The 23,910-nt window shown below is 39.2% G+C and overlaps 1 protein-coding gene across 9 annotated transcripts in view; it reads left to right on the plus strand.

Annotated features, from left to right (window-relative positions):
- Nucleotides 1-9,646: 9,646 nt before the first annotated feature.
- Nucleotides 9,647-23,910, plus strand: part of CACNA1C (calcium voltage-gated channel subunit alpha1 C) — a 446,749-nt gene continuing 432,485 nt past the window's right edge. For 7 of the 9 annotated variants that reach the window (XM_087968599.1, XM_087968607.1, XM_087968602.1 and 4 more), the window contains exon 1: nucleotides 9,647-9,752. The gene's annotated coding sequence lies outside the window, so the exon portion shown is untranslated. The remainder of the gene's footprint in view (nucleotides 9,753-23,910) is intronic. The other 2 variants (XM_087968605.1, XM_087968604.1) reach the window with 1 other exon arrangement.

Genomic DNA, 23,910 nt, shown 5'->3' on the forward strand with positions numbered 1-23,910 from the left:
ACATGTGGCTCTTTGGGCCCTCTGCTGTGGCTTCCTATTGGGTGATCCCACCACTGGTTGGCCTCTCCCCTCGCCCTTCCCGCCCAGTCATTCCTCGCCTGGCCTGATAAGGAAAAACACAAAAAACAGAAATGGGAGGGAGGAAGAAAGAGAGAGAGAGACCCATTTCCCACAGAAAACAAGGGGAGCCACAAAACCTGGGTATGCATGGAAAGGAGGTCATGTGACTGGGTGGGAGTGATGTTGAGTTGGCCATGCCCACCCAGGTTTTGTGGTTCCTGGTGTTTTCTTTTCTGCGGGGAACAAATAGTTCTTTGAGTGTTTAAGGTTGCAGACCCCTGCACTAGATAGCAGTGTTTAAGGGGAAGGGAAGGGGGGAAGGGACAGGATAATCTAATCCCATTTCATGCAGGGTTTTAAATGTGATAATCAACATTTTGAATTTGCACCCAGAAAAAGAACTGGAAATAAGCAGACATCAGCGATATTTTATTTGGACATATAATTACATATGTATTTATTTATATACTTTGACTGGAGTACTGTACTCTGTAATAAGTCAAATTATAGTTGCAATTAATAGTGTCATTCTATCTTGTTTTTCTTCAATCTTGGTTTATTGGTTTACCTTCCCAAACAAGCAAATTCATTATTTTGATTCTTTTCCAGTTACCAGGTGAGGAAGATTAACTGATCTCAAAAAGCTAAGCATCTGGGTTAATAACTTGCATGGGAGACCATAGAGTCATAGGGCTAATGGGAAGAGCCAGCTTTTAAAATCCTATCAGAAGCCTAGGAAAATGTGGGACTATAGAGGTTTTCTAATCCAGACCCCTGCCCAAGGTGGGAATCCAGAGATGGAGTACCCACAACTCCAGGAGGCAACTGTTTAACTGGTTAATAGTTCTGATTATCAGGAAATTCCTCCTTATTTACAGGTTGAATTGCCTTCTGACAACTTTCCACTTACCCTCAGGTGTTAATGGAGAATAAATTGATGCCCTCTTTCTTCTGGCAGCCTTTCAAGTATTGGAAGACTGCTATCATGTCTCCACTCAGCCTTCTCTTTGTTAAGCTAAACATAGCCTAGTTCCTTTACACCTTCTTCTTTTAGCCTCGCTAGCACCAGTAAATTAAACATCACCAGAAAATACCAGGTTGCAAATTAAACTGGAGAAGTGGGGTTGGGGAAATACGTTCCAAAAGAAGTAATTTGGATTACTTTTTAGTTAGTAATCCCAGTATCGTTATGAAAGGCAATTCTCTGTGGAAAAAACAAAACCCTCCAAAAGTGACTTATGCCAAGTTATGTGGTTAGAGTGCAATGAGATGTCCTGTCAACTTTCACAGCGTGTCCAGTATCACAGGTTTATTTTCTTGGCGCTTACATTTTTTTTTTCATTGTCATGTCAATAGGAATAATGTTACATCATTTCAGCCAAAAATTTACTTTTTAATGTGTAATATAGAAACTGGAGTATTCAGACAGATTGTTACAACATCTGGGCTCTTTTTCCTAGACTGTCAAGTAGACATTTTGAGCAGTCGCAATTTTTATTACAAAAGACTTAGGGTGATAAATTAAGTTCTGGAGCTACAAATCTTCAAAGCTACTGCTGCAAACTGAATAAAAAGCCATAAAAGATGCATAGAATAGTGGTTGACTCAGACATGAGCAAAGCCATTTGTCTCATGAGGATGAGAAAATGGTGAACATCTGTCCCAAATTAAGATTATATACTTTTCCCAATTTAGGCAAGTGATTGGGTCATTTGAGGCAGAAAATCATAAGTGTTCCCCCTGCGATTCATCCAGCTAAGAATACACAACAATAAATTAAACATCTAAGAATTTGGCACATGGTTCTTTTTAAGTGTTTGTGCTCTTGTTTTAATATCGATGGCACACGTTTTGAGTTGCATTGTTTCCTGGCCATGCAGTGTGATTTGACACTGGAACTAGCGTTTTGTATATGGGCAAAAATGTTCTAATTTGCATAGCCTCATTTTTATTGTTGTTGTGAAAGAACACAATTATCGTGTCCTTGTGGCATAATTGTGAGGGAATGTTGTGAGGAGGTGGATCTCCAGGATGGAGGGGGGGATGCATTCCAGTAGAGTAAGAGGCAACCCAGCCCAGATATTTTGTGTGAGAGAAAGAGGGTGAAGACGGCTTCTCCCTAACAGTACACAGAGTATATTATAGATGCAGATCAGTGGTAGTATGCTACCGGTTCAGCCTGATTCGAGCAAACTGGTAGTAAAAATCACTACCCATTGGGTAATTTAAAAAAGCCTCTGATCAGCTGAGAGGATAAAAGACCAAAAAGTGCATGGGGGGTGGGTTGCTCCTAGCTTTTCATTTCTTCATCCTCTCAGCTGATTGGCTTGTTAGGGGCGCGTGTGCGCACACACGATCACCCACCAAACTGGTAGCGGCTAAGATAGGATCCCACTACTAATGCAGATGTTAAAGTCTTTGGTCTGGCAACATTTTGTGAGTGTGAAACAACAACGAACTCAGCTTGGAAAAATTACCATGTACCGTTCTTGGATTTACCACGTACCATTCTTGGACTGGGGACGGACATAATTGTGGAATAACTTAAGCCACAGGTTGTGCTGTCTTTCTTAGCTTTATCTTCAATCTCTTCTTTTTCTTACTTCTAGGTTCCAACTATGTGAGTCCCCGTCCAGCTCATGCCAACATGAATGCCAATGCAGCAACAGGGCTGGCACCTGAGCATATCCCTACTCCGGGTGCAGCCCTCTCCTGGCAGGCTGCTATCGATGCTGCCAGGCAGGCGAAGTTGATGGGTGCTGCTGGCAATGCAACCATATCCACCGCTAGCTCCACACAGAGGAAACGGCAACAGTATGGGAAACAGAAAAAACAGGGTACCACGACCGCTACACGTCCTCCTCGGGCATTGCTGTGTTTAACATTGAAAAATCCCATCCGGAGGGCATGTATCAGTATTGTTGAATGGAAATATCCTTTTCTGGTGTAGTCATGTATGGAACTGGCAAATCACCAGGTTGCATCAAGTTTGATGGGGAATTGTAAATAACCCTGCAGATTAGGGGGAAGAGATACAGATAAAATGGAATAGGCTGGGATTGGTTTCAGTCAGATTTATGGAGGTCAACACAAGGCTATTTATAGATGAATGAAAACTGTGGCAGGTTACAGGAGTGTTTCCTTGACCATATTATACTTGAGTCTTGTAATATTTCTGTCTTTTTTTTTTTAAAAAAAATGTTTATTTATTCTTTTATCACCAAAGATAAAATACAAAACAAAGAGAAAAAAAAAGGGGGGGGGAGACTAACAAACATCCAACACTAACAACGAAAAGAAAAAAAAAGTGTACCAAAAAAGTAAAAAAAAAATCAAATAACATCTAACTTTAAACATATGAAAAAAATCATCCCGAGCTGAATGCTGAAAGTTACATCAAAAATCTAATACAGTATATTCCACTCCCTTTACATAATGGGTGCACTAATAGTAATAAACTGCCCCTTCTATATTTAACAAAAGTATTATATTACATAAACAAATATCTCTGTTTCTCTGAAAATATAACCTACCCTGAAAGTAAGTCCTAGCTTGATTTGTACACGTGTGCCCAATATAAGCCCTATCCCCAAAATAAGTTTTAATTAAGATCCCGTCCACTCCGGAATACACAGATAAAAATTACGCTAGGGTGGGGATGGCGGGGCGGAGCTGCCCTTTGGACAATGTAGCTAAGCCTTGCACATCCCGACAGCTGCCTTGCCTGCCCATTTCTTCTGCAGCCAGCAAGCCTTTCCTAAAGGTCTCTGTAGCTAATGATAGAGCCCCAGATCGATCTGGAGCTCTGTGATTGGCTGCAAAGACCTTCAGGAAAGCCTTGTTGGCTGCAGAAGATGAAGTTCCTGAAGGCTTCTGGCAGTGAAAAGGAGGCTAGGGCTGACACGCGCAAGTGAAGTTTGTCAGTGGATTATATCCCCCCAAAATAAGACCTAGTGCCTTATTTGGTGGCAAAAAAAATAAAATAAGACAGGGTCTTATTTTCAAGGAAACTCGGTATTTATTTAATAATCAAATCAACCCAACATCTGTATGTGTGTGTATGGGTAGGTGTGCGTGTACACACACACACACACACACACACACACACACACAAAGTCAACAGGTTACCTCAAAATTAAAACTAATCTTCAAATGTATTGTTTCTGTCTTGATTGGGTAAGAAAACAAGAGATGACCAGGTGCTAGCTAACAAAAGAGACATTTTCTGTGATCCTTCACAATCTGCTCTTCCTGACTTTTATTTGTAACTGAACAATAAACCCTGTTACAAATACCCAGTTGATCCAATGAAGATCCAATCCAGATCTTTTATCTATTTTTTTAAAAAATTAAACCAGATTCTGATTTAAATACAAGAATGTAGACGGCCCTGAAATTAAGTTTCTTATGAGTCATATGCCTCTAAGCAAAGCAGAAGGGATAAATAGAAAACCTCACAATTTTACCAGAGTATTTAAAAAAAAATTCCTTCAGTATTAGGGGAGTTTAAAAATGGACTTGTCACTACAAAGTTCAAAGATATCCTCCAGTGTCTCCTTTTTCTTTCTTTTTCTCTCTACTATTGTTTGATCTTCTGGATTAATTTTATATCTTACTTTCCTGGACAAAGAAGCTCCATATTTGGCATCCCATGATGGATGGATAACTTAAGGGGGCCAAGCTGATATTTGTTTATTTGCCTGGCATCTGAGTAACTATGCATTTCTAGGCAGTTCACACAAGTGAAGGCCTGATAAATGGGAGAGATTTGCGCTGGCTGAACAGATGGATGTATCACAAAATAAGAGAGTACAGGGATGAGATCTGGAAATGGTTGAACAATACACTTGTCATCTCTGCAGATGAATATTCTTTTTGGAAAAACACAACACAGAAACAGCTGAAATCCTCCTAGCATCTCAGAAATGGGATCCTTTGCCAGATTACCTATTTACAGGTAGTCCTTGATTTATGGGTCATAATTGGCATCAGAATTTCTGTGGCTAAGCAAGCCAGTTAAGAGAGTCATGCCCATTTCTACGATCTTGTTTTGCCACCATTGTTTAGCAAATGACTGCAGTTAGGTGAATCACATGGTCATTAAGCAAATCTGCTTTTCCCTCCCATTGATTTTGCTTGTCAGAAGCGGGCTGGAAAAGTTGGAAAAGGAAATCATGTGACTCCAGGGCACTGCAATCATCGTAAATACATGCTGGTTGCAAAGCACCTGAATTTTGATCATGTAAGTGTGGGGTTGCTACAACCGTTATAAGTGCAAGGACTGGTCATAAATCCCCTTTATCGGTACTGTTGTAGCTTCAAACAGTCGCTAAATGGAATAGTTGTAAGTCAATAATCAATTGCTGGCAAATAAAATCCATTTGGTGATTATATTGCAATCTACCTTGTTTTCCCCAAAATAAGACCCTGTCTTATATTCTTTTGCCACCAAAAAAGGCTCCAGATCTCAGATTTCAGGGGGTGGGATGTCATCCACTGATTCACCTTACTTGTCACCCCTGGCCTCCTTTTCGCTGTCAGAGGCCTTCAGGAACTTTTTCTGCGACTGGCAAGGCTTTCCTGAAGGCCTCTGCAGCTGATAACAGAGCTCTGGGTCGATTTGAAGCTTTTATTGGCTTCAGAGGCCTTCAGGAAAGCCTCGCTGGCTGCAGAAGAAATGGGCCAACAAGGCAGGTGTCGGGGTGTGCGAGGCCTGGCTGCAACTGTCCAAAGGTAAGCAGTAGGGCAGCTCCACCCCCCCATCCCCACCCTACCTTAATTTTTACCTGTGCACCCTGGAGTGAGCGGGGTCTTAATTAGGGCTTATTTGGGGGGGGGGGTACGTGTTAAAAATTAAGCTCAGACTTTCGGAGTAGGTTGTATTTTCGGAGAAACGTGGAATGTATTTATTGATGGTATTTAAATCGCCATCCATCTCATTGGAAATGCTCTGGGCACTGTAGAACAATGTATACAGGTAATCCTTGACTTGCAACAGTTCATTTAGTGACCGTTCAAAGTCACAACAGCACTGAAAAAGTCATTTGTGACCATTTTTCACACTTATGGTCATCGCAGCATCCCCCTGGTCACGTGATCAAAATTCAACTAACTCATATTGTTGATGGTTGCAATGTCCTGGAGCAGAGGTCTCCAAACTTGGCAACTTTAAAACTTCTGGACTTCCACTCCCAGAATTCCTCAGCCAGCTTTGCTTTAAAGTGGTAGCCAGCTTTGCTGGCTGAGGAATTCTGGAAGTGGAAGTCTACAAGTCTTAAAGTTGCCAAGTTTGAGGACCCCTGTCCTGGAGTCATGGGATCGCCTTTTGGGAACTTCTGACAATCAAAGTCCATGGAGAAGCCAGATTCACTTAACAACTGCGTTACTAACTTAACAACTGCAGTGATTCACTTAATGACTGTGGCAAAGAAGGTTGTAAGATGGAGCAAAGTTCGCTTAACAAATGTCTTACTTAGCAACAGAAATTTGGGGTGCAGCTGTGGTCATAAGCCAAGGACTACCTGTATATGTAACATGCAATTTATACATTGTGTGCAACAGTATTATATAGCTTTCTCTGACCTCCTGCCTTCCAGTTTTGTTGGGCCAAAACTTTCAGGACTCAATAAACATGTTATTGTAATCCCAGCCTATCTGGAAGGCTGCAGATCGTCTTATGAAAGGAACGGTCTCTCAGTCCTTCTGATGATCAGACCTTGGAGGAAGAAACATGGTGTGCCTCTGTCATCATGCTCAGCTTGTGCATTTCTGAACAGTATTTGGCCCCTAATTTGGGATATAAAGTAATGGGACTCATGAATCTTTAATCTAATGCCTTCTGCCTACATTGACTAACCAGATGCCTCTGAGACTCCTGTATAAGTTTCTCCAACTTCTTCATATAGATGCAGAAATAGTGTCACAGATGTAAAACTATTATAAAACGATAAAAACGAGCTTTCTATAAAAATGCTGTCTCTCTCAAATCGAGACATAGTAAAATTCCTCAGTATAGTAATTATTTCGAGGACGTTCATTAACTTATATTTCCTTTTACTAAAAAAAAGAAACCTACTTAAACCCTTTCAAATATGTTCCAATCAGAAATTTAAAAGCATTATAATCTATTTTAATAAAAAAGGGAAATAGTTGAACAGAGATTTTGAATGGTTAAGTCATTATGCAGGTCAATGTAAAATTATGAACAAGGCATTAGCTATCTAAAAGAATTGAAGCAAAATGAATCTCTGGCACCAAATGTTAATTGCTTGCTTTCTCTAGTTCATATTTCAGTCTGATCTTTAACTTGCAAAAGTGGCACAATCATATGCAAGAAGCCTATTTACTTTGCATGTAAATAAATAGATTGATTACTTGGGCACAGGTGTTACTCCCATTCTATAAGAATTCATCAGTCTGATTCAGAAAAGTAATCCAGTTTAGTTCAGATTAATTTGGAAAATGATTCAGGTCCACTCAGCTTAAAACTGAATTGTTGAATCAGATTTGGGCATTTACAGAAACATTCAGCTTGTTTGAATTGATGCAGAACCACGTAATTAGATTCAGTAATCAATTCAGTTTAAAGAATTGATCAAATCATCCTTGTTTTGAATCTCTGCATCAAGTACTATATTCGCATCCATCTCATGGCTGTCATTTCCAGATCTGTGTCGGTTCCTGTTTTGATATATTGTTTTCCACATGATGTTGTCTTTATACAGTTCTGTTCCCAGAAACTGCCATACTACAATTTATATTCGTACATTTGACCTTAAAGTGTAAAACACAATGCTATAGGGAAGAAAATTATATTTGAACTTTTGCAGTGCCAGATTCTTTATCCATCTCTACTGCACAGAACTACAGAAAAAAACAGTACAGATTTGGAGAAGGGAAACCAAAATCAAATTTTGATAGGCCGGTTTTCCTCTTAAATGCAGATATCATATTCTGTTATGAACTACCAAAAAAGCAAATAGGTCGAAGTAAAATATTTAGGGACACATTGCTATATCTTGCTTTTCCCTAACATCATGCATACAAATTCAGCCAAAAGGGAAAAACAGGATAGAGCAGGTCTACAACATAGAACCGTGGGGGCAAACCTATGGCATGCATGCTGGAAGTGGCACGCAGAGCCACTTCTGCTGTGCCGGTTGCCCAGAAGAGCCCCACAGTGCATACACATGCCGCACACCCGACAGCTGATTGTTGGTTATCTGGCGTACATGCACGGGAGGGTGAGGGGTGTGCAGGAGATGCATGTGCATGCACAGAGATGCATGGTGCATGAGGAGATCATGCACACATGCAGAGATGTGCTGCATACGTGGGGGGTTGCACACACATGTGTAGGAGGCGTGGGGGCCCTCGCGTGCATTGCCTTCTGGGTGCTGGCACGCGAGCACACAAGCGCAATTTTTGGCATGGGAGCCCAAAAAGGTTGACATAGAATAAGGTCACAAACTTACTTAATTCCAGAATACACAACATGCAATACACAACATGCAATAAACTCCTATTTTTATAGGTTAAAAGTACCCTTCAAAGTAATCTGGCCTGTGTAGATGTGCACTTCTGAGATGTAGTTGTGTTTTAAATCCTTATATCTTTTAAAGTCCCGAGAGCAGGGGTGTCAAACTCAAGGCCTGGGGGCTGGAGCCAGCCCACTGGGTGCTTAGATCTGGCCTTCACGGCCAACCTGGAAACAGCGAAGGACCGGCCCAGCGAAGGTCTCTGACAGCCAAAACGGAAGTTGGGAGGGCTGCATGCAGCCCTTCGAGCTCTGTTTTCGCTGGTAGAGTTTTGCAGGAGCGGAAAACGGAGCTCGCGATGGCTGCAGGCAGCACTCCCAAGCTCTGTTTTTGCTGACAGAGGGAGGCCTTCGCAGCTGAAAACGGAGCTCGGTAGCCCATTTTCACTGGCAGAGCATTCAAGCCACCACAGGCACCCCCCGACATGAGTGACATTGAGCTGGCCATGCCCACCTTGGCCATGCCCAACATGCCCCCCAAAGTCAAGCACAATCTTGATGTGGCCCTCAATGAAATCAAGTTTGACACCCCTGCCCTAGAGCTTCTTTGGATATTCTTCCTTTGTATAAAAAAGTATTTTCCAAACTCGACAGAAGTAAGACACAGAAAAACCCAAAGAAGTCAAAGAAAGGCAGAAAAAGAGTTCTAAAAGTTGCTTCTTTGAAGTGATAGATGACAATGAAATTGTATTGCAAATGTAGTTAGAGATAAAGAGATTTAGTTGGAAGCAATTTGCTCAAAAGCAGCTTCACAAAGATGGAAATAAATAAATTTCAGCTTAAATAAAGACCAAAGAAAGCTTAAGGAATCTATGTGTATTCTGGCACGCGACTGACCTACGATGCTTTTGACATATTAAGAAGAAATTTGGCTGGGAAGGAGAAAAAGCACTTTAAAGGCAGGTGTTTCTTTTCAACATACAAAGAATTAGAACAGTCTTCTTTAAACAGAATCCTTTTTAACTTTGTTTTTCCTTCCAGCATAATTAGATTATACAATTGAAGCTACGATTTAAGAAACCAACTATCTTCCTTAACTCCATTCCTCAGACCATTTGAAATTATTATTTTACTGACTATTTTTGCCAATTGTGTGGCCTTAGCTATCTATATCCCCTTTCCAGAAGACGATTCCAATGCCACCAATTCCAATCTGGTAAGTCTTGGTTTATGCTTATGGCTTTGGCAACAAAAAGATCTTATTCGGAACTCAAGAAAAAAAGGCATTTGAAAGGTTGAAATGCCATGTGCTCATGTTGTAGTTATGGATGTATGCATGGATTTCAGGCTCTAGAGTCTTGGATTGTTTGATATTTGGATTAAATCTCAAATTTGTGTTTTGTGCATGTGTTGTTGGAACATTGCCTATGTTCTTTATATTTTTTCAAGCAGTGGAGGATTATTTATTTGAGCTAATAAACAGTCTTAGTGTTACGTTCAAATGTTTGACAATAGGACTTGTGTATTTGATGTATGGTAATTGATTTTTTCCCCCCCTTTCTTCTTTTGCTTGAATTTTTTTCTCTAAATGCAGCGGTAATGCCATTTGTTCAATATGGGCAATGCTTATTATAGAAAAGAAAGAAAATATATTTGCATTTCGGTTTTCAGATGTATAGAGGTAGTCCTCAATTTATGGCCACAATTGGGACCAGAATTTCTGTTGCTAAGCAAGGCAGTTGTTAAATGAATCAAACCCAATTGTGCAAGCTCTTTTGCCATAGTTTTAAAGTGAATTATGTGGTTGTTAAACAAATTCAACTTTCCCCATTGGCTTGGCTTCTTGGAAATCAGCTGGGTAGGTGATCCGATAACCCAGGGATGATGCCTCTGTTGTAAATATATGCTGGTTTCCAAGCACCTGAATTTTCGATCATGTCACTATAGGGATAGTGTGATTGTCGTAAACACAAGGGCCAGTTCCAAGTCAATTTTTTCAGCACTATTGTAACTTGAAACGGTCCCTAAATTAATGGTTGTAAATTGAGGACTACTTGTAATTTCTTCTGGGCAAAGGGAAAAAAAAAAAAAAAGAAAGATCCCAAAAGCTAGTTTGATAATAAATTTTAGATAACAGACTTAAAGTTCTGGCTGTATTTAAAGCAGTTTCTTGGAGAGATGAGTTGGAGGAAGAATGACAGTAAATGTATCTGTTAAGGATTTCCTTATCTTAGGAAGCAAATTTATTTGTGATTTGGTCCCATGAATATCCAATTGTTTTTGTGATGATTATTAGAAAGGCAAGATAAAAATACTGGAATAATTATGTCTGTTCAAATTTAATTCTGCCACCAAGCCAAATGTTAAATATTCATGTACAAATTCTGATCAGTGTGATATGGAAATAGGATCTGCTAAATAAAACAGCAACTTGCTAATGTATATTGTATATTCTAAAAAAATAGAAAGAAAAACAAGTTAATGCATTTCTTCTTGAATATATTGAAAAAGTGGCAGCAATTGTGGGCTTAATCGTAAGCTATTTGTAAAACTGTGGGAAATTGCAGAAAATTACATTATTAATGTGGTTAATACAATGATTATGTGAAAATGTATAATATGTGTTTAAGAGATGTTTCATTTATTTAATGGTATTATACCTAGGCTGCAGAAATCAAAATGACAAGTAGATGGCAACAGAGATATAGCAAAAGCTAACTCTGTTGCCTTCTGGTGGCTACCTTGAACATATCAGCCTAGATATAGTAGCTCTGAACTGCAACAGTCCAGAAGTTGCTTGGGAAAGTATTCTAATATTTTTAAAAGCATTGGAAAATGTAGAAAAGTATTTTGAATTCTCTCTGATATCTCTTACTGTTATTGCTGTTGTTGTTTTATCATATATACATACTGTATGTCGAACGTACCTAATACACCTGCCTCCCATTTTCTGGTGGGTGGAGTAGGTGTTATTGTTGTAAACAACCTTGTATCATCCACTTGTTTATAACTGATACCTTATGATTAGGGTCGGGATATCTGAAAGGCTATTTCCTCCTATTGGAAGCTGCTTTTAGCTGACGTTCTTGGTTTCTATTATCCAAATTTCTTTTTGGTAGTAAGAAAGACAAACTTGGTTAAGAGAAACATGGGATGCTTTTTCCCTCTGGTGCCATTTCCACAACCTCACCCCCCGCCCCCCAACTGTAGAATTTATATCCTTGGGTAAGTTAGCTTGTCAGTTTTCTTTGTTTACTTTTAAGCAGATCTTAACATATTCTGGTTTCCCATGGATTTTTGTGATGCAAAACGTGTTCATTGTTTTTTTTTTTTTTTTTTAAAGAAAAAGAACTTTACTTTTTCTTAATGCTGCTGTGCATGGATTTTTTTTTTTGAATTTTTTTTTGAATTGCTTTAAATTAAAGCACATTGTCACATTGAGAAGCTTTGCTGGCAACCATACAATTCTGACAACTCAGAAATGTTGGTTTAAATGAAGAACTAAAATAAAACAGCTCAAGAAAGAGGGGTGCTATATACATCCCTGTCTGTTCCCAAAGTCTGTTCAATTACATGGGATAAACCTGCAGAGAAAGGGGGGGAAGAAAATACCATTTATATAGATCAAGAACAATCAAATTTTACAACTCCATTCATTCATTCATTAAAATAAAATATACATTTTGTGTGTAGGAAGGTATTTGACATGGGTACCTTATATTTTTCAGAAGCTGATTCCCCCCCCCAATTGTGATGTTTCTGTGTGGTTGTAAAAAGTCTCCATGGGCTATTTTTTTGGTCTACCTACTGTACCTGTCAAATTCTATGGCATTCAGGCTGAGTATATTACAGTTGCTCTCTGATACGTATCATCCATTCCCCTGCTAGAGAGGAGAAAAGCTGCTATTGCTTTCTGCTAAGTTCTCATTCGTTGAGTGTCAAGTATTTTATTCGTCTTTGAAAAGCCCTGGGTGAGACAGCAGGTATGGCTGAGGCAGAAAAAGCTGCTTTAGAAACACTGTTGTTCTTTGGACATGGAAATCAAATACAATTGGAAAGAAGAGTCATTTCATTGAAGAAAATTATCTTCTGAAATTACTAAATATGAGACTTCTACAACAACCACAGGGCTCCACATCAGATTGTAGATTTATGTATGTGGAGAGAGGCTTTCCTTGAATCTAGCAGTATCTAAATATTAACTTGCAATTCAGTAGGAAAAAGAGAGGATATTCCTCTTGTGAAAATGCTGAGTTAGACAGGAACAAAAAGGACAAGTTTTTGCTTCTTGACATAGTAAATTTATATTCACAGGAGTACTCTTAGATGACAGCCTGTTTACTGGCACAATCTGTTCAGTGTTCATCACAACTGGGTCCAAAGGAAGCATAGTATGATATCAATTGATTTGACTACTTTCTTAGTTATGTTGGATGGTAATCTTAAGTGTAGGTAGTAAGATAGAATAAATAGAGTAGAATAAAGGTAGTCCTTGTTTAGTGATCACAATTGGGACCCGCAACTCCTTTCACCATTGTCACTGAGTGAAACATCACATGACTGGGACAGACTTACAGTGTCCCTCCCACTGCAATTGTTAAGTGATTCACTTTGGTTGTTAAGTGAGGCATCATAAATCCCTCCTCTTTGCAAAGTGCCCAAATGTCAATCACGTGATTGTGGGGATGCCAGAGACGGATTGTAAATGCAAGGAGTGGCTATAAAATTACTTCCTCAACATGTCATAACTTCAAATGGTTGCTAAGTGAGGAGGTCAGTAAGTGAGATCTCCCTGTAATGGGATTTCTTAGTGAACAAAATATTTTATGGGCACTGATAAGGATACACAGGAAGTTCTCTCACAGAGTGAGTCCATCTAAAGTGCATCCAGTTTGCTCTGTTATACCTAGAAATTCAAAGATTGAATCTTGTATCTGCAAATTATACATTCAGTCATTGAATTATGTTTATGGGTGTACATCCCAAAAGGACAGTGCCAGAAACCTCACAGCACCAGAAACGTCAGAAAACAGTGCCAAGAAACTCAAGCCAGACCTTCCCCTTTTAAGAAAACCAAGAATCACCAGCTGAAAGAGAAAACTCAGAGCAGCCCTGCTAACAGAGCTGACAATAGAAACACTTCAGTAGAGCCATTAAGAAGACAAAACCAGAACTCCCCTTTTCCTGCCCCCGACAAGATTAGCCCCAGGATAAGAAAGACAAATGTCCTGGGACAGGATTAACCCATTAAAGCAGGAAGACAGGATCCAGGGCAATCCCTTTAACTAGAGGCACACACATAAACCCATCAAGCTGCAGGAGCTTCAAAGGGGAATTAAGCATAAAATGCTCAGATTCACGCTTCCAATCTGCTTGCAAGCTAGGAGTGCTGGAGCTGTGTCACTACTTTTCTTGCCTTCCTGAATTAAAGGATCCCTTTTCTGGCAGCTGGCTTTGATGTCTATTTCTTCTTAGCATCAGTGACTGCTTCCCAGCTGGGAAATGAACTCAGGAAATTTCTGAATGTGAATACCTACCCGTTGGCATTTTATATTGGATTGTGAAGTTGTGGCTTCATTAGAAAAGGGCTTCAAGAAATATTTCTGGCATGTGCTCTGATGGAAAGTTTTCAAAATTAACCTGGACCTAGTGAAGTTGTTTACCTAAACCAGTTCTGCAGTCAGAACTATGGATAATTTTTGACAGATTTTTGATGCATACTGAAAAAAAAACTACCCTATGCAATTTTTTTTAAAATCTCTGAGCTGTAAAGTAGCAATCTGGTTTACGGTTTAGAAAAACCAAGAATGCTATGATGATTGTTTGAAATCTGGAAGGCGACAGAATTCCATTTGCAGATGGATTTTGCATTGGAGAGAGAATTGGCCGTACTTGCATTGTAGAAGAGGAAGGAGATTAGCAATCAAGTGGGAGCAGAAAGGGGAGGGAATAGTTAAAGCTAGAGAAAAGTCAAGGAAGCTTTGCTCTAAAAGGAGATGTGCTCCATGGAATGCTTTGGCTGCATGTAATTTTCTCCCCTCCCCCTCTTTGAATGGCTTAGTGTCCTGGTTTCTTCTTCCATCTTCCCTGAGTCTTTTCCGCTGCCCGGTAGACCAGGTAAATGGCTGGAGCTCAGGATCCCGGACAGCAGCTTTGGTTTGAAGCCTTAAGGTTTAGAGAGCCAGTTTAATGTCAAGGTTCCAAGTAGTACATCCCATTGAATAAGAACTCTGAGGCAGGCATATCCCTCAAAGAACATTTTATTTGGGACATATCAAAGTGCCATAGTCTCGGTGGGAAATCGGTTCTAAGTTTCCGCCAGTTTTGCACCCAATTTAAACTTTGTCACACACACACACCCCCGAGTCCCCAGTCACATGATCCAATCAGCATATAGTCCAGTTGCTAGGTGACCTCAGTCTCCACCTTTCAAACAACTGCACGAACGTCCTTGATTTCCAGGGGAAATAATTTTATTTAGGCTACAACACCCCAGCTATCTCTACAGCCCCCTCCCTGACCCCTTGCTCCAGGCTGTGTCAGCCCTAAGCAAAAAAGAAACCTCCTTAGAGAAAATGGCCACAGCTTCAGGGTTGACACTTAGTTTGGAGGGCTTTCATTATTACACCAGGGAAATTCGTTCACAAGCTGTACTGCAGTTCAGGGGCCACTCTAGATAATAATTTTACTGCAAATTATTTGCAATTGATATACATCGAAAGGGCGGTGAACAAGGTATTTTACCACAAACTCATTATTCTGTTATTCCCCCTCACTAACTACACCGTAAGTCTGGAATTTTGTGAGTTGAAGGCCACTAGTTGGGAAAACCCCCAGCTTTTTGAGAAGACCAATAACTTAATTATGAAGTGATAAAAACCTTCCTTTTCTTTTTTTCATGATCACACCAGTTTATGTACCCTAAAGAAATCATTATTTTGTTATACACTCTTTACAGTCTGATTTTGTATGGATCTAGGACATGTACAAATATAACACTTGTTCCCTTAAAGTATTCGGTCTTCCAACTCCATTTGAATTACATTTCAGTTTTTGCTGCAGCATCCATTTTACAGAAGACAGACCAATGACAAATTCAGGAGGAACAGAGGACAGTCATTATAGCTGTCGTTCATGTGCTATCAGCTGTGAGTTGTTTCGTGCATTATAGTTTTCAATGATTACCTGGTGAAGCGTGCACTCACTGAACCGGTTGTTAAACCGGTTGCAGCCACCATTGATGATAACCTAATGAGATTCAAACAGTTTGTTTGGCATTTTGCTAGGCTGATTGTTTATACCTTGTAGGACAGAAAGAGATTCCTATTTCAAGTTTCATTACCTATGAAAGTTACCATACACAGTCTTGCCTGTGATAAAAGCAACATTTTGATTCTTTAAATTAAAAGTCTTCGGCATTTGTATTGACTATTTATACGGGTGGATGAAAGTTACTCCCTTTCATTCTTTTTCTGAAGATTGTACTGTACTTTCTAAAGCAGATAGTGTCATGCCCCTGTCGGAGTCTGAATCTGAGGAGGAAGACAAACAGCTGACAGGGAGTGGGAGTGTGGCTCTGTTTGCTGTGGAGGAAACTAGGGAAGGGCAAAGTCCATCTGGGCAGAGCAGGGGAGAGGTAGAGCAAGGGAGATGGAGTTCAGAGGAAGACCCAGGCCCACTCCCTCTTCATCCTAGGGCATACAGGGAAGAACGGAGAGGAGAGCAACGTGGGTTGCGTGGCTTACAGGGGCAGAAAGGGCCCTGATTGCCTTCATTAGCCACACCCGGAAATGAGAGTTTAAAAGAGATGAAAGCTGAGTGCGGCATCTGCTGGGAACAATCGTGAGTTTATTTTGTGTTGACTTTGGCTATCTGCATTCCTGGCATCCTCCCAACTGTGTTGAATTACTGCCATTCCTTCACATCTGGAATTCCTTGTCTTGCCCTGCTGGACTAATTACTTCATCTTGCCTTGATTGGACTTATAGTTACAGTTTTTGTTGACCACGTTTTGGACTTGATTCTCTGCAGCCAAAGGCTGTTCCTGGGAGAGTTTTTCTCCAGCCCAGAAGGTAACCAAGATATTGGGGGCAAAGCTGGAGCTAATAAAAGGACTCTTATTGATTATCTGACTGTGTTGCCTTTGTGCCCCGGGTCATCACAGATAGATGGAATTGCTGTGTCTTGCTTTCTTGCCATCTTGGAATGCCTTTGAGATTGCACATCTAACCATCCCTGCCTTGCTGAGTGGCTGTTTTGAGATGGCTGTTTTGTAGCCAGCCGAGATGTTTGCTCTATGCTAGGGTTGAGTTTTGGATAGGGTGTGTCAGGCTAAATGAACTTTTCCCATTTCAATTGACAAGAATGAACTTCTGAAATCTAGGTGTTTCAAAAGGAATCCTTTATTGAGATGAGACAATTCAAGTAGGGATTCAAAAGCAGCGTCTAACGTCTCCCAGGCATGCAGTGATAGATAAGGGAGTTTGGGACCCCTCCCCTTATCTTGATGTGTATTTTGTAAAACAAAGAATCAACATGTTAATTCCCCCTCCCCTCTTCTGAGAACTTCTGAAGGGTTTCTCAGGAAACATCTCCCGGCTGGAATTTTTATGGTCCCTTCTCTTTTGCTATCTCTTCCAGAGGTGACAGGTTTCCAGGGCATCTGGTTTCAGTCTCTCAGTTGTATATTAAGTGTAGGTTATACAAATTCAGTATAAGATTTAATATATTCAAGTTACATCAAAAAAGGATTTCTTTTACCAACTTCCCTCCCCCCTTCTTCTTCCATTGAAGAATGGCAGATACACGGACAGAGTGCTTGGTATTGGTCTAGTGCCATGGATGTCTTTAATTCATGAGCTATAACAAAACAATTGTGTTAGTATGTTGAGCTTGCCATCATTTTATGTACTCATTTTTTTAAAAAAAATTAACTGTTTTTCATACATTATATTTAGAACAATCGAAATAGAATTTTGTGGTGATGGAGTGATTCAATAAGGTTTTTATTTTATTTTATGTACCATGTAACATAACCCAGATTCTTTTAAAATCCATGTTGGGATAATACCTTTCAACTTAATATCAGTGAATACCATGCAAGGTTTTCTAGAGTTTTCTAGAACTTCTCAGTGCTGAAAAAGGTAAACTAAGGAAAAAAAAAGAATGACAGATAATAATCATGATATGGAGCCTATTGTGCACTCTTAAGATGAAATATGGAGGTAAACTTCATATATTTCAATTAGGTTTTTTCAGGTGATGAAATGGTCGCAAGTTGCAATTAAGCCTCCTAACAGCTGGTGAATGAAGAATAGTTGATTCTTCATTTTTGAAAACATAAAATATGGCTGATTGTTACAAGCTCTAGCCTTAAGTGAAATGCACAGGTGCCTTAGTAGGTGATAATACAAAAAATTAAAACACCAGACTACATTTACATTAACGGTGCTGGAAGTAATTTTATATCATATAAAAGTAAATAAACATTTAATTCAGTTGTTCGGTTCTTGGGGATTGCATGCATGTTTCCTGGCAATGTTATAGAAATAGATTGTTTTTTCGGTCTTCCTTAGATGACAGGCTTTAAGGAAAAATAAGGAAGCTAAATTAGTGAGCTTTAGCTATTAGTACCTACAGTAATTATGCTACATATATTTATATACCACATATATGTGTGTGTGTGTGCGTGCGCACACAAACACACACACACACACACACACACACACACACACACAGAGAGTATTAGAGTATAGATAGAACCAGGAATGAATAGGAATGAGTAGAAACAAGAAATACAAGAAAGAAAATATTATCGCCTCATAGCTATTATGTATTTAGTGTGGCCTAGGTAATCAATTTGCCTCTTTTTTGAACTAAGAGAGTGCTCTGGTAATTAAAACTGTTTAGCTTTCGTTTCTTCCATTACTAACAATTTGGTAGACAGAACAGTGAGATGAAAATTTAAGTGAAAATTATAACGGAGCTTCTGGCAACTCTTGTGAAGTTGTACACCATTTGTATTTGCCTGATTTCTGTGTTTTGAAAATGGAATTTATATATAGTGAGCTCACATTTTGGATGTGAAGACATTACCCTGTGACCCTTCATACCGAGTGTAATTTGATTGCTGTATCTGGGTCACTGTTTGTGATTGTGACATCCAACTGTGATGTCAACACCTTTTGCTGTAGAAGCAATATTCAGCACTAGCAAGATCCAGATGCCTGATTCCTACAGCACTTTCCAACTGTAGTGTTTTTGCAATTCCCTTGTTAGTTATGTTGGCATCCGCACAGCTTCTTTTTGCTCTGCCTTGTTAAACTTTCAGTGATAGAAAATGCTGGGATTTTGGAAGGCTTTCTGCCTGTCTGCCAGTAGCTTGGTGACTGTGAGGTCTTCATGGAGTTGGGTGGAGGGAACTGAAGTGGGGATCATCTGTCAGAAGTGGTATTCAGCAGGTTCTGACCAGTTCTGCAGAACCGGTAGTGGAAATTTTGAGTAGTTCAGAGAACCGGCAAATACCACCTCTGACTGGAGATTTTACAGTATCCTTCCCCTGCCTCGCCCACCAAATCATGCCCACAGTAAAAAAAAAAATTGTAAAAAATTAGTAAAAAAATTTGAATCCCACCATTGCTTGTGGTAGTCACTATCTGGCTTGCCAAAATAGCAAATCCTTTTTTTAACCATGAATCTCCCTAACCAAAACATAACAGGTTTATACAGCTAAAGTTATTTTAGACCACAAGTAATGGGATAGGCATGCAAACTTAGATTTTTAGTCACATGATGCCATTTCCTTATGGGTGGGGTTTATTAAAATATTGCATGTTGGGATTTCTAACTATTATAGCAATAAGCAATAAGCCGTTGCTGTTTATTTGAAAGCAATCATTAAAATTATTTGCAAACAGTGCGTCTCCTTTTACATCTTTCTGTTGAGATCTTATTAGATGTTTGCTATTTTGTCCCAGTGGTTGTTTTGGCAGTGATTGATTGGTATTTGTGCTTTTCCACAATACGGAGGGCATAGAATAAACCTTTAGGTGAACCACATTGTACCAATGTGAAATTCTGCCTGCAAGGTAAATTGATGCAGGAAGAATGAAATTAGGCAAATTCTATGTCCTAGAATTTAGTCAAAGAGCCAATGTACTCAATAATTTATTGAGGAGGTGGGCTGTATGTCAGTAGTGAATTATATGCTTTGCGTGCACAAAGGATTTTTAATTTGGATCTTGGATTCTGCACTTAATCAGGACAGAGCCTATGGGAGTTTAGTCTGTTTTATTCTGAGCCAAACAATAATTGCAGTGGATTGACCAAGATCATTTCTTGTTGAGGGTTCAACCCAGGGGTGGGATTCAATTTTTTTAACAACCTGTTCTGTGGGTGTGGTTTAGTTGGTGGGCATGGTTTGGCGGTCATGTGACTGGATGGATGTGGCTTGGTGGTCATGTAATTGGCTGGGTGTGGCCAACTCAATATCCCTCACATCGAGGCACGCATCTCCTCACCTGGCCTCTCATGACTGTGGGGATGCTGTAAGTGTGAAAAATGGTCATAAGTCATTTTTTTCAGTGCCATTGTAACTTTGAATGGTCACTTCCACACAAGCAGAGTACCAGCAAAGGAGGGGAAAAAACTCCAGAGAAGTTCCTGAGACAGGAAGTCTAGTCCTGCCAAGAATGTAATAAGGGTTAACGGAGAGGCAGTTTCTGTAAGCAACCCCAGAATGTTTCCTTCCTGCCCTCCTTACAGGATTAGGCCAGTAATTTCTTCTAACAACCGCTTCTCCAAACTGCTTAGAATGTTAACAACCGGTTCTAGAGAACAGGTGCGAACTGGTAGAATCCCACCCCTGGGATGAGCATGAGAAAGGAAACCCCTTTCCCATCCAAAATACTGTCCATCACAGTTGACTCTGCCTTTCATCCTTCTGAGGTCGGTAAAATGAGGGGCCAGGTTATTGGGGGCAATATGCTGACATTTGTAAACTGCTCAGAAAGTGCTGTAAAGCACTATAAAGCAGTATATAAGTTTAAGTGCTATTGCTGTTGTGCTAATAAATTATATACATTTTTACTACATGATTTTTACACACTCTTGTAGTAGTGCTCATTAGTTCCACATCCGCTGTTAGTGGTAAAAAAATATTTGAAGAGAGAATCTGTTATGAAAATTAAGAGATAAATCAGTTTGTTAGATTTATATTTGCCTTTCTTTCAGGAACTCAAGGTAATGCATACAACACTCCTTCCATTCCTTTTCCTCACCACACCAATCCTGAGATAGGTTGGGCCAAGAAAAAGTGATTGTCCCAAACTCAAACAGTGAGTTTGTATAGCTGAGGGTGCAGCATCTTAACCCTTGTACAAGGCATGCAGTATGTGGTGAAAGGTAATTTACTACGGTATACAAAATAATATATACAGCATTATATTATCCTTTTCCATATCTTTGTTATAGTGCATTGATAATTATTGAGTATTGTCATCACGCTTGAAAACATATTTTTGATTAATAACAACAATAATGGATTGGTGCAGATGTTAGAAAATATATTTGGGAGAAAATGAAGTAGATTAATTGTGTTTTCTGTACTCCCAGTTTCAAGATCTGAATCGGCTACTCAAAATTGATCCTATCTGCATGGCAAGTTGAATATATATTAGAGCCGCTACATGACCAAGCAGTCATCTGATTTTTCCGTCACATTGCCAGATTGATTTTTAGCATACAATGAAATGGGCTATACATGGATGGAAAATCAATTTGGATGTGTGGTGTATAAAACAGCCAATTGCTTGGTTGCATGATTAGATGCAGTTCGTGTTCAATTCAATACACAGGCTGGGATAATTTGGGAGTTTGTGAACTGATCTCTTATGTTCAGAAAAGAAGTTTCATTCAGCATCGAGGAACTGATGGCCTGCAGTAATCCAGAGAGCTAGCAAAGGCTCAGTTGGAAAATGACCGCTGGAAACCTGTCTCACAACACTCACACTGTGGTACATTTTCTCTACCATATTTGAAAGAAATCCTGACATCTTTAGTGCAGTGCTGTGAGAAAAATATTCAGGCATTAAAAATACTTTTACATAACGCTTTTAAACCCTCAAAAATATGGTTTCCAACATTTGAATTCCTGCATCTTTTAAAATAATGATTTATGACAGCTAAAACTGCATCTGTGATTTTTTTTTAGTCTGGAGATTCCCGGGGAGATTTCCTGAATTCATGAAGTGTGAAACTGCCATTCAAAAGTAACTGCAATCTATATTCTTACACTACATATATATGTACATATTTTAAAAAACCTACCAAATTCAACAAACTTGATGACCCAATAAAGTAGCCCTTCCTTGAGAACATAAGAAATGGTCTTCTACTGAATTAGACCTCCATTCCATCTAACTGAGCTTTGTTTACTCAGAATAGAGGTGACTGTCCATATTTAAATATAAAAATTTCAGCCAACTGGAGTAAAGCTAGTTAGAACTAAATCCAGACCTTTTTGTATGAGCTACTACTATCCTTTCTTAATTCAAACATTTTTTGGTAAGCTATGAGATGTCATTTATACTAAGGGGTGGAAATATGGAATCTTTTAAGAAATGTGATTGTTTGTGGCAGGTTAGCCTTTGACAATCCTGAGAAAATAGCATAAAATTTTCCAGGTCAGTTCAACTGACAACAATTCCTTTTGAAAGTGTTTTATCTTTTGCTTTCACATGAAAAGGTTGCTTTGAAAGAGGAACACCACAGAGATATTGAATCAACTTGCATGGAAGGCGTGTTCTCTATTGATATTCAGGCTGTTCTCCCTGAAAAGCTTCCTAGGTATCTTTTTCCACTTCATTCATCTATTGCCTAAACCCTTCTTGGAACAGATGGAAATGACATTGTTAGGTCTCACTTTGAATTTGGAAAAATATGTTTCAGGTACCTGGGTACAGATCATCCCCTACCTGCATCCTAACCAGTGCAACAGGGATTCCATCTGTGACCATTATTGTGTGCAGAGTAAAATCTCTGTAGTATTCTTCAGTGGATAATCATTCCAGGAATGACTGAGAATGATAAAGATGATGAGTGATTCTAGCTGTTCAAATTCACAGTGTGCAAATTCAAAATGCCAGTTAAGGTTTTTCAGTATTGAGATTCCTACTATTTTAAAAAATATTGATATAATTAAATATGTTGATATACCTCCCCCTTCATTTTATCAAGTAAAAACAATTTTAGTAGCTTATAACTGTCTTTTATTACAACCTATATTCTTTTTACCTCCATAACTCCTCTCCGAACTAAAAAACCAAAATCCTAAAGCCTGGTCATTCATTCTTTAGCAGCAGAAGTTGAATAAGGGGAGCCAGACATAATTAATTTTCTCTTTTAAACTTGATGAATTTTAATCCCACCAAATATAGTCCCAGAGCTTGATTTCTGATTACCTTTATTTTTGTCCCAAGAATCTTTCAGAACTTTGACAGATTTCTTTTGTACATCCAATAAGTACAATCTGTCCTTTTAAAAAGCCATTTCTCATAAAGTCCCTCAAGGCTTTAACAGTCCTGTTTTGTACATTCAGTTACAGAATGTTACCCAAGTCAGTTTTCTGGTTTAGTAATTGTACATCTTCTTTAAGCAATGAAACATCCACCAGTTTCATTTGTATATCTAGTACATCCTTCTCCATTTCCTTCTCATTGCTTGACACATTCATTTCATACCACTATTAAACTACCTTGACCACAGGAAGGTGGCCCTGTTCAAAAGATTTTATTTTATTTGGGTAGATAAATGGATGCTGAAAAAGGAACACTATTGTTAATTATAATGTAAGATCCCTACAAATAATCAAAAATTTAGAAGGAATTGACTAGCACTGGCACTAATAGAATTGTCAGTACAGTGAATGAATTAACCATCACTGAAATATATAGCAGTGCTGAAGAGATGGAAAGTACTTTATGCAAGATTGATTATGTGCTATCAAGTCATTGTCATCTCTCATAGATTTTCTCCCTGAAGATCTATCCTTAATCTGATCTTTCAAACCTGCCAGCTCTGCATACAGTGCCATTGTAACTGAATCCATTCACCTTGGTGCTGATCATCCTCTCTTTCTCCTTCCTTCCACCTTTCCCAGCATTAAGAGTTTCTCCAGAAAGCTGGATCTTCACATGATGTGCTCAAAGTAAGATAATTTGACTCTCGCCATTTGTGTCTCGTATAATCAGTTATTTGCTCTATCCTTAGGTTTGGGGATTTGGGGGTGTCCATGGTATTCTTAGGAGTTTTCTGTGAAATCAAAATTCAAAAGCATCGATACCAGAGGTGGTATTCAGCAAGTTCTGACCAGTTCT

The sequence above is a fragment of the Notechis scutatus genome, chromosome 6 (assembly GCF_049901735.1).
Source record: "Notechis scutatus isolate UNSWTSFEM ecotype Mainland chromosome 6, rNotScu1.2, whole genome shotgun sequence".
NCBI lineage: Eukaryota > Metazoa > Chordata > Lepidosauria > Squamata > Elapidae > Notechis > Notechis scutatus.